Source organism: Bos grunniens, chromosome 4 (genome assembly GCF_055505025.1).
Source record: "Bos grunniens cultivar Pamir isolate PY7600 chromosome 4, Bosgru_T2T1.0, whole genome shotgun sequence".
Lineage (NCBI taxonomy): Eukaryota > Metazoa > Chordata > Mammalia > Artiodactyla > Bovidae > Bos > Bos grunniens.
This window is the reverse complement of record NC_141168.1, coordinates 2,682,077-2,693,711: the sequence shown is the minus strand read 5'-3', so window position 1 is coordinate 2,693,711 and position 11,635 is coordinate 2,682,077. Positions and strand designations below refer to the sequence as shown.

The 11,635-nt window shown below is 58.2% G+C and overlaps 1 pseudogene across 1 annotated transcript; it reads left to right on the top strand.

The window, feature by feature from the left end:
- The first annotated feature begins 414 nt into the window (after positions 1-414).
- LOC147373384 (uncharacterized) lies at positions 415-10,982 on the top strand (annotated as a pseudogene). The gene is made up of 7 exons (XR_015163072.1): positions 415-731; positions 1,062-1,778; positions 2,757-2,849; positions 3,833-5,895; positions 6,299-6,367; positions 7,011-7,136; positions 7,468-10,982. The product of XR_015163072.1 is annotated as an uncharacterized LOC147373384 (transcript).
- The last annotated feature ends 653 nt before the right edge of the window (positions 10,983-11,635 follow it).

Here is an 11,635-nt window from a genome sequence, read left to right as displayed (position 1 = left end):
GGGGCGGGGCAGGGGCCCATGGCAGGGGCGGGGCAGGTCTATGGTGGGGGCGGGACAGGGCCCATGGTGGGAGCGGGACAGGTCTATGGTGGGGGCGGGACAGGGCCCATGGCGGGGGCGGGGGGGCTGGTCTATGGTGGGGGGCGGGACAGGGCCCATGGCGGGGGCGGGGCAGGTCTATGATGGGGGGCGGGGCAGGGCCCATGGTGGGGGCGGGGGCTGGTCTATGGTGGGGGCGGGGCAGGGCCCATGGTGGGGGCGGGGCAGGGCCCATGGTGGGGGCGGGGCAGGTCTATGGTGGGGGGCGGGGCAGGGCCCATGGCGGGGGCGGGGGGGCTGGTCTATGGTGGGGGCGGGGCAGGTCTATGGTGGGGGGTGGGGCAGGGCCCATGGGGGTGGAGTCGGGTGGGTGGGTAGAAGCCCTGCCCTGTGTCTTAAGGTCCGGGTCTTGTTCTCCTTGTTTGAGGCAGGGGGCCAGAGGCTCAGGAATGGGACTGAGTCACACAGTCCCCTGTTGGCCCAAGAGTCGTCTTTGGTCTTCCCTTGGGCTACTCTCACTTTGAAAATTTCTGCCCTTCTTGATCAAGTACTGCACGCAGTTATCTCGTTTTCAGTCTTAAGTCAGATCAGCACTGCTAGCTTCTGGGTGGAATTTGGATTTTTGCCTGCTTGGCCTTGCTTCATTTCGGACAGTTCCTGACTTGGGAACCAGGCCCACCCGCCCTGCCAAGGTTTGCCAACAGGGATGCGCTGGAGGCGGGCGGGGCCTGGCATCCCTGCCCAGGTTGTGCCTGGGTGTGCGGCATCTCCGCTGCAGAGGCCAGCTTGTCCTCAGGACAGCGTTAAGCTGTGTTGGCCCTCACTCCTCTCTGTGAGGCTTGCACTGCCCTTGGTTCCCTGCCGGCCCCAGGGCGGGTGACGCACCGCCCCAGAGAAAAGCCAGCCCCACTGTCAACGCCTGCCTGTGTGCCCTGGAGGTCTCAGCCCGGCGGGCACCCACCCTCATGGGCACGTGCCGTCCTTTCAGTTTTGAGAAAAAACATTTATTTTTATTCCTGCAGGAGCTTCACCTTGAAACTGAAAGAGTGGCTCCCATCCGCATCTACAGATTCCTGCTGCCCCATCCCGGTTAAGACTCCGTCTCGTGGGAGGACAAGCAGCCGGACAATTTATTACCGTCATTTCTACGTCCATTCCGCTTTCCATTTTGATATTAAATTATCTGCCATAAAGTGGGAGGAATTATGGTCTGTGGGCCTTTCCCTTCTCCCTGCTCTTTATGTGGACAGGCTGCTGGGAAGAATGCCCCTTCTCAACCAGAGGATGTGGCGGGTCAGGAAGTCGGAGGGTCACACCTCGGAGCCACTTTCTGCTTCTCCATCGGCCAGTATTTGCCTCATGTCTGCCCGGAGGAGGTGTAGGGGTGGATGGCTCTTTGTGTGGACCACACGAAGCTTCCAGTCTATTCCAGGAACATAGGAGACGGGCATGCTGAGCAGCAATGCTGTCGGGGGTGGAAGGACCTCTAGCAGCTGGGATGTGGGGACAGGTGTCCCAGAGCCCTGGGCGGGGTTTCCCAGAAAGATGGTCAGCACAGCCCCGAGCTGGGCGGCGGCCAGAGTGGGAGGAGGATGCTGGAAGCCGGGGCGTGAGCCTGGAGCCCTAGCCAGAGGACCCCCAGGCTGAACAGACAAGCGATCGCCCCAGGCTTGCACCAGGAAGACGGAGGGCCAGGAACCTCTCATCGTGGACCCACTGCTTTGAATCTCACTCAAGAGGTGAGGCTGACGACGTGAGATGTCCTTGGAGGTGAGGACTTTGGAGTTTATCCGGAGGGCCTGCTCACAGCCACCCCGAAAGGGGCTGTCACGCACGGGCCCCCTCCCAGGTCGCAGCTGTGCAGGGGTGGACTTGGGGCCCCTGGAGCTCAGAGGAGCCGTGGGAGTGCTGTTCTTTGTCCCCGACATGCGGGCTCTGTCTTACACGCACGGGGGCTGGAGGTCTTTTGGGTCCCCGATGACAGAATGTTGGGCAGAAGGTACTACAATGTCTCTGCTTAGTTCGGAGGCCTCTTTCTTTTGGGCAGGGGGCTTTGGGGGGCTTCCCCTCCCCCACATCCAGACACTGCCCAGGTCCTGGAGCAAGTTTAGGGCGTCCAGAAGTAACCGTCCACTGGCAGTGGGTGAGGACGGCCCCCAGTTGCCACCTCAGGCTTGGCAGAGGTCACTCTCTCTTTCAGGACGGCACCAGGCCATCTGGGTCAGCAGGAGGGTGTTGGTCCCGGAGCCACCTTGGCCTTGGGCCGGTTATTTCGGTACCAGTGTCAGGGTTCTTGTGGGGGTTAAAGTGATCCCAAAAACCTCTTAGCTGAGGGCCTTGAGTGTTAGCCCTCAATAGGTAGGTGTTAGTTATAATTCTTCAGTTCTTAAAGCACCTCTGAGATAGTTTTTATTATCCTATTTTATAGATGAGGACAATGGGGCTCAAAGAGGTGAAGTGATCTCCCCAAGGTCACACAGCTGGGGATCTGTGTTTGGGTCCCTGACGCTCGGCAGTCTTGGCCTTGTTTCCAGGCTCCTCTGTGCATTCTGTATGCTGGCACCTCTTTCTGAGCATCTGAGCAGCCCAGCCTGGTGCTCCTTGCCCCTCCCTCCGGGCTCCTCTCCTCCTTTGCTGTCCCTGGGGACCACCGATCTGTGGTTTGAGGTCTTTGCTGTTGATTCTGAGTATGGGTCCCTTCTGTCTCACTGGCTCAGCTTCCTCCTGGATGAACTGGAAGTGGCCACAGGGGCTGATTCCTGGGTCGCCGAATGGTCACACGATGTTAGCGTCCAAGGATGGAGCCCAAGGTGAGGGGGACCCTGGGCTTGCAGGTGCCTCCTTGCGGGCACTCAGGATGGGAGGGAGGGCTCCAGGAAACATGGAGGATTTGAAGGCTCGACTTTCAGGCAGCCTCACCAAGGGAGGTCTAACTGGTCAGTGTGCTTCCAGCAGGACTGAAGCAGCTCGTCACCAGAGACTGCAGGGCCCCTGGGGTGCCTGGAGCCCGTTGTACACAGCTGTGCAGGCCTCTGAGGCCCTGAGACCTAGGGCTCCTCTCTCCCGGGGCAGGGAGGAATCCAGGAGGAGACAGAGCGTTTTAAATGACCTCATCTGCTACCCACTCTCAGGCTCCAAAGACAAAGCTGACGTCAGCTCATATTTGCAATCATTTTTCCTCTTTCCTGCAAAACGGCCCCTGCTGCTGGGAGAGCATTTGGCAGCTGGCCCCGTTGTGGGCTTGCCAAGGCACAGTTCCATCCCTGGGAACATTTCTCAAGTGCCCACCGTGGGGGCGGGGAGGCCGCAGCTCCCCAGCAAGGGTCTCTGATGCGGCTGGGGCCTCTCCAGGCCCAGGTCTCAGGGGGCATCTGGCGCTGCTCCCCCCAGACCTGGAGAAGCACCAAAGAGCTGGGTCTTCTCCGACCCTGGAAAGGGCCCTCGGGGTTGGGGGGGAGGATCGCTGCCAGGCTTGTCTGGTGGAGGAGCTGAGACTGCGGTCCTGCCCTCTGAGCAGGCATGTCTTGGCACGGACCCCGGGAAGGAGGCTGGGAAGGCTGGGGGGCAGGAGACCCAGGGTCCCCCCCAGGAGTGGATGGTGGAGCTTGGTGTCTCCCGGCCAGGAGGGCGAGGCAGAGAGGCAAGTGGCCGCGTCGGCCCAGCCGAGTCGCCAAGAGTTTACAGAAAATCCGCCCCCCCGAGTGATCGCTCCAATTTTGTAAGTGCATTTCCACCACAGAGCAGCCCCCTGTAGACCCATAAATAGTGAGCTGTGAAATGTCTCTGTTGCCAGGTTGCTGTCCCCAGCGCACGCAGTGGAAAGGGGGCCCAGCCTGTCCAGCCGGCAGATGCGTCTCCAGTCCTCACCTTCTCGGGCTCCTGAGGGGGCTCCCATCCCCTCCCCTGTCCAGGCCACCCTCCCCCGGGCTCCTGACTTCACCCCAACATAAGGGCTACATATTGACGTTCAGGTTACATCTCAAGCTCGGGTGTTCCTACAGGAAAGACAATCACCTGTTGATCCACAAGTGTTTACAGGTAGGTCCGTGCCAGGACCTACCTGCTCAGAGGGTGTGACCATGAGCTCAGCTCTTCTACTGGGCAAGCCTGGCAGCAGTGCCCACGAGCACCCTTTCCCCGGAACGTAGAACAGTTAAGATGCTGGCTCACAAGGAAGCATTATGAGCACAGGCTTGCAACTGTGCATCTCACCTTCATTCAGAGTGCACGTGATCAGTGCCCACCGAGGCCAGCGCAGGGGACCTTGGGGGCCGATGTTTACTCAGTGGGAAGAATATGGAGCTTTCTTATCTCGTCCCCCATCCTGAGGCCAAGGAGACGCGCCCCACCTGCCAGGGGCAGCCCCAGCTCTATCGATTGGTGACTCAGGCTTTACAGGTGAGTGTGCGATTCTGCAGGCTGCGAACGTCTGCTCTGCTGCAAACAGCCCGCCTCGCCCTGCATACATGTCCCACCACACACGTGCCCACGACGGCTCTCCTCACGGCTCCGTCTTTGTCCTGAACGTGATTTCAGGGGCACAGACTCCAGGATTGTTGAGTTCTGTTTGCAGTTTAAAAAAGTGGAATGCAAAGTTCCACTTGCAAATGAACTGGGGTTTAGCGTGCTGATAAATAGCACAGGTCGCTGCCCTGCCTTTCTGGAAGGCCACCACCCGCGAATTCAGGCGGTGCAAAGCTGGTCCGAGGTGGCAAGATGCTGCTCCTCAGGTTTAACCCCAGTCCTGATGGGTGGCTGTCCCTTCAAGGGGTCCCAGTTCAGATGGCAGGGACCCCTGAGTCTGTGGCCTCTGGCCTCCCTGTGGCTCTGCACAAGCTTGACTTGGCAGGTGCAAGAAAACCTTTCAGGCCAGTGAGCTGGGCCCCGGGCCCACCCTCCGAATCCTCCTGCCTGGATGCTTAGGGTCTCTGTGCCTCAGGGCCTCGTCTGGGAAGAGGGCTGCCGGCCCCTGCCCCTTGGGTCTCATGAGGGTTCTGTGAGAGCTGCCGGTGAAGGCGGGGAGGGAGCGAGCAGGTGTTTCGTGGCCGTCGGGTCCATCCGTGCTGGGTTCTGGCATCGCATGTCCTCAGAAGCCCTGGGTGACGGTGGAGGCCGCCTCTCCAGGGGTCGCTGGCCCTGGGCCCCAGGCCACCCTCCACCACCCCCAAACCCTCACACAGGCCTCCTCAATCTCACGGGTCTGTGTTTCCATGCGCCCGCCTCGCTGGGTTTTTGATGTACTTTCTTTGTTTCCTGGGGCTTTTTGAGGAGAGAAGACACTTTGTAAAAGTCTTTTAAACCACCTGAAATACTTCAAAGTCAGTTCTTGGCTTTCCACCTTTATCTGGAGATGCACACGGCCATGGCTGGCTTCTCATGGAGATGGCAGGGCGAGGCTGGCCTGATGTGGCCACAGACTAAGATGATCAGGAGGCCTCCCCATGTGTCCACAGGACATGGCGGGTGGCCTCCCATGTCCCCCTTCCTCTGCGCCCCTTCAGGCCACTCGCCGCCCCAAACATGGCCCCGGTCTGGGGCCCCAGGATGTCCATGCACTGGGGTGGCCTCGTGGATTTGGGGCTCACAGAGGCACAGGGCTCACAGGGGCCACCAGAGGCCTCCTGGCCTCGCCCCTCCACTGGGGCTCTCTACACAGTGACTCTGACGGGCCCCTTGATCCCAGGCACGCATCGAGGACTTGCTTCAGCAAACAAGAGCGGTTCCAGGACTGCCGACTCTTGGACTCTCCGCACCTGGCCTGATGGGCCATGGCCATTCCTCTGGAGGCCCAGTCCAGACCCTCACGCCCCGGGGTGCGCCTTTCTCAGCATAAAAGGCAAACTTCTCGCTGAATGGGTGGGTGTGTGACCCTCCAAGACAGCGGGGTCAGAAGGGCATCTTCTTGCTTCCCCCAAGGTGGTGACCCTGGGGTCCCCTCAGGAAGGGTTAGGGTACTGTGGGCCCAGGTCCCCTCCATGCAGCTCCTTCCCCTGTCCCCTCTGCGTCCCCGACCCCGAGGCAGCAGCCGGGCCTTCACGGTGCTCGGCTCTGGGCCCCCTGCCTTCCCCCCTCTTCCAGTTCCACGTGAGCACCTTCCCACACCCCAATTAACCAGGTTTAGCTGTCAGGTGCAGCCTCAGGCTCAGAGATGCCCACCATGGTGCTTAAATGAGCCCGGGAGTTATTCCTCTCGCGTGCAGAGGCCTGGAAATCTCTGCTCCCCCCAGACCAACTTGAGCTTCTGGTCTGTCTGGTCCAGACTCCTTTGCAACAACACTCCGGCCACAGAGGAGGGGACAGGAGAAGACAAGATTCGATGGCTGCGAAGGTGGTGACAGGGTTGCAAGGTCACTTCCCTTCACGTTCCACCAGGGAGAGTCCTGCCTGCTCGGACTGAGCTCTGGGGAGGGGGCACGTGGCCTCCACTGAGGCCAGGGCCGGGAGGCCCTGTGTGAAGGGAAGGGAGGGGGTATCCGGCTTGACTGAAGCTCCACCACCGTGGTCCTCGCCTCTGGTCTTTCCTGTAGGCACCCTGTTCCCACAGGGATTTTCCCAGAGTGCCTTGTGTGGTGGGGGAGGGGGGATGCTCACGGAGGCCGTTTGCTTTCTCGCTTCTGCTGGCAACTCTGGTCACAGGATCTGGCCTGATTGACCAGAAGAAAGCTGGCCGCCGAGGTTTCTTGTGGCCCCTGAAGGACTCCCAGGCCTTCTCCTGGGGGTTGGAGGAGGCTGAACGGTGGGCATCCCTTTCAGACCATGTTTCCGATGCTTGGACCTGGTGCTGTGGTTCGATCCTGGCAAGGACCCGGGGTGGGCAGCACCCAGGCTGCGTCCTGACGTCTGCTGCAAGCCCCGCCACCCTCGGTCTCCTCGGCATTTTTCACTCTCTTCCCACCCCCACTGCTAGGGCTCGGGCCTAGGGGCCTGACAGCCACTGTCCTGACGGCCTCTGCTCATGCCTCTTCACCCAGACCCAGCTCCCAGGCCTCCAGCTTTCAGCCTCACCAGGGGAAAATGTCGGTGCCTTTCCAGAAAGGTTGAAGGATCCGTCCCCCTGGAGGAGGCCATGGTGCTCCCTGTGCCCTGGGGAGGACCAGGTGAGGGCGTGGGGAAGTGTCCGTGTGGGAGGTGGTCCCAGGAGTCAGGGGTGAGCGAGGAGCGGCTGGGGGCTGTGTACAGGAGGACGGGGGCTCCGCTCTGTGAGGCAGGGATGCCCCTGGAGTTGCCTCTCAGTGGGGAGGGGGCGGGCCTCTGCCCACAGCTGTCCTCCCCCGGCTGGGGTGGGGGGCTGCCTCCGGGGGTGTCGCAGAAGAGCCTGAGGACCAGCACAGGGAGCCCTCGGAAGGCAGGGAGTGGCACGGAGCTGTCCAGCACCCTGATGGAGTCAGGCAGCTCAAGAAACTCCCCCCACTCCCCCGCCGAAGACAGGCTCCACACGCCCCGCGAGAACTGTCGCCCAGACACCGACGCCAGTCAAGACCGCCTGCCACGCTGTGCTCCCCGTGTTCCACGCCACTCACAGGATTTTGCGCCTGGTTTTCCGTGTGTAGATGCTATTTTCCAGTCTGTCCTGGGAAAACTCATAACCCACCATCCACTTGTCTCCCTCCCACCCAGGACAGAGCGCAGGCGATGGGCTCCCAAGACCAGGGTCCTTTATGATTGGAGAGGGGACTTCCCACAGAAACTCAGAACATGGCATTTTCACTCTAGCAAGTAACTTTGATGCAAGGAACATTCCCCCTCGGTTGACAGGGGACCCTGAAGGTGGATTCACAGAGATTTAAGCCCCTGGTCTGAAGGGAACAGTCTTTACACAGTCATCGTCGTATAAATGCACTTAACGTTTTAAAAACTTTTATTTATCTTTGATAATCAACCTAGGAATACAGCCCAGAAGACTTAATTATGGCTTCAGGAGTGAATGCCAGTGTTAGTATTCCTGACAGCGTGAAATAAAATCAGCAAAGTGGTAGCGAGCGCAGAGAGGAGGGAGGGGGAGGTGCCCTGCCCCTGTTCTGCAGAGCGGGTGTCAGGAGACGTCTGGACAGCTGGCAGAAGGGACAAAGTGTATCATCTCAATGTATCAACTTGAGTCAGAGGAGAACTGAAACTATGGGATAGTAACATAGCTACTGGGATTCCCTCCTGGTGCAGTGGATCAGAATCCACCTACCAATGCAGGGGACGCGGGTTCAATCCCTGGTCGGGGAAGATCCCACGTCCAGCAGAGCAATGAAGCCCATGCACCACAGCTACTGAAGCTGGAGTGCCCTAGAGCCGCTGCTCCGCAACAAGAGAAGCCGCTTCGATGAGATGCCCCTGCACCGCAGGGAGGGGTAGCCCCAGCTCAGCCCGACTAGAGAAGATCCCAGTGCAGAGATGAGGACCCAGAGCTGCCAATCCCCGCCCCCAAAAACCCCGAAAAACACATAGCTACCATATGACTGGGGGTCTTGAGAAGCAGTGAGTGAGGGGCCCTTTGCTTGTCTCGAGCGGCCCCCACAGAGAGTTTCTAAAGCTGAAAACTTGAAGGAATAGAGGCTGTCCTGCCGGGACAGACAAGGCTGTGCTGTTTACAAACAGGCTCAGAAGTGTCAGCTGTGCAGCTTCGAGGGAAGGTTATTTCCAGCTCCTGTTAACTGGGGGGTTGGGGGTGGAGGTGCAGCCTCGGCTGTGGTTTCGGCCGGGGAGGCAGCTTCCGGCGGCGCTGAGGATCTGTGTCCCTGAGATGAGCCGGTGCTGAGAAGTGTGACCCGGCCCCTCTCCTCCTGCGGGGTCCCTTGGATGGGGCAACCACCTCCTGGGTCAGAGGTCAACAAACCTGGCTGGCCACTCATTTTTAGGTGACTGTTGAATTGAGCAGTTTTTCCTTTTTAGATGATTGGAAAAAAATCAAAAGGTTAGAAATAACCCATGACATGTGAAAATTATACAAAATTCAAATTTCAGTCCCTAAACCACATTTTATTGCAAAAAAAAAAAAAAAAATCAGAAGGTTCTAAAAGGCAAAACTTGAATTTGCTGTAGGCTGGCCGCCATTTATACACTACTTACACTGTATGAAGTATTATAAACAACAAAAGCGTGGGGAGGATGTGCATAGGTTATATGCAAATACTGTGCCGTTTTATGTGAGAGCCTGGAGCATCCTTGGATACTGGTGCCCATGGGAGTCCTGGGTCCAGTGCTCCCACAGATACCTGGCTACAGCTGCTTGCCATCTGCCCTTCACGGGACAGGTTTGCCCGGATGCTCCTTAGGGGTGGGCATTCGCTTGGCCCTCCCCAGCAGGAGGATTCATTGATTCGTTCATGCACACCTTCATCCCGCAAATGTTTAATGAGCACTGACTTCATTAGAGGATCCACCCCCTGGAGATGTTGGTGCCACAAAAGTATATGAAGGATATGTTTCCTCCTCAAGAACAGCGGATCTGAACTAGCCATTGAGGCCCCCTCTGTCTCAGACTGGGGCCCTTCCTGCAATTCCCCCACTGTCCGCTGTCATCAAGCCTGGGGTCCCCAGAGGATCAGCAGCATGAGTTCAGTCTGAGTTCAGCTTTTCCAAAGAGAGGCATTACCCTGGAGGTGGAGTGGGTCCCATTTTCCTCTGAGGAGCTCAGAGACCCAGATGTTGCTGGACGGGGCAGCCTCGTGGGTCCCAGGTCGTGTCTCACTAACCGAGGAGTCCCTGAGGGCGTGAAATAGACCAGCCAAAGAGCCCCCAGACCCTCAGCCCCTCTCCAAAGCAGGTCTGACTTGGTTTACAAACATTTCGTGGAGTTGTTCACGCACAGATGGGGAGAATAGAGGGCTCAGAATTAATGACCCGATTTTGCGGGGAAAGTTCTCAAGAAGGTGCAGCGTGAGGGCTACGATCTGATGGGGGTTTGGTGCGCTCGGCCAGGAGGGGCGGCCAGGATGGAGTTGGGGGTGGTGCAGGGGTTTCCAGCTGCTGCAGGCGGTCCTCCCACCTGAGGGCAGGTGGGCTTTAAAAATGTCTCGTCCTCCACCCAGTCCCGTCCCGCATCCCACCTCCGTCGTGGTCCAGAGGTCATCTGGGGCAGAGGTCATCTTCCTGAACGCCAGCCCTCCCCCCTCACCCCCCCCCACCCGCCCTCCCCGGACCGGGCACGGCCTCCATCATTCTCCTGTCCCCTGATAGAAGGAGCAATGAAGTAAATGTGCCTCCGTCAGCCGTGTCTGCTCTTGGTGGGGTGAAGGAGAGGCACCCGTCTTCACGCACAGGCAGCGTCGCTTGTATGAAGGGGCCCCCAGAGCCTGGGTTTCAGCGATACCTCCGCCCGCTTCCTCCAAGTCTCCCCTTCCCCGGGGCTGATCCAGACGCCCTCTGTGCCCCAGACGCGGCCCCACTCCACCGCTGAGCACAGCGCACGTGTCCCTCCGCGTTCACGTTTCTCCAGGATCCGGCACGGTGCCGCGCTTCCGCTGCCGTCCTCACCTTGGGGCTTCCCGGTGGCCAGGCACGCCCGGCTGGGCTGCGCAGGGGGCGTTCGGGGGCTTGCTTCCCCGGGCAGTGGGTGCCGCCCGGCGTGGGGGGCTGGTCGAACGCGCTGAGCCGCCTCCCCAGACCGCCGCTCACTCGTGGCTCTTCCTCTCCCCTGGATGTTTGGGTTTAGTCACGTGCTCTGCGTGTTTCCCGCAGAAATGGAGCCTCTCCCAGTCCTGGGGGCTGGAGTCCAAGCTTCAGATGTGGGCAGGGCGGGCTCCTCCTGAGGCCTCTCTGCTTTTCTCCCCGTGTCCTCACGGCGTCACCCCTCTGCGTGCCTGTGTCCTGACCTCTTACAAGGACACCAGTCAGATTAGACCTCATTCACCTTAATCACCATTAAGGCCCCATCTCCAAATGCAGTCAGTCACATGCTGAAGTCCAGGGGTTAGGACTCTGACATATGAACTGGGGTGGGGGTGTGTGCACAATTCAACCCATAACAAATTCTGAAAATAAATGAAATTGAAGCTATTATTTGAAGAAACATCAATGAGTTTTTTAAAAAAATTATTTATTTTAATTGGAGGCTAATTACTTTACAATATTATGGTGGTTCTTGCCATACATTGACATGAATCAGCCACGGGTGTACATGTATCCCCCATCCTGAACCCCCCTCCCTCCACCGTCCCCACCCCATCCCTCAGAGTCATCCCAGTGCACCAGCCCTGAGCACCCTGTCTCATGCATCAAACCTGGACTGGAGATCTGTTTCACATGTGGTTAATATACATGTTTCAATGCTATTTTCTCAAATTCATCCCACCCTTGCCTTCTCCCACAGAGTCCAAAAGTCTGTTCTTTACATCTGTGTCTCTTTTGCTGTCTCGCATATAAGGTCATCGTTACCATCTTTCTAAATTCCATATATATGTTAATATACTGTGTTGGTGTTTTTCTTTCTGACTTAACTTCATTATGTATAATGGGCTCCAGTTTCATCCACCTCATTAGAGCTGATTAAAATGAATTCTTTTTAATTGCTGAGTAATATTCCATTGTGTACATATATACACAAAGGCCAATAAGTTAAAAAAAATCACTCAGATGGATACTAAGCATCTCATCATTCACAAAATGC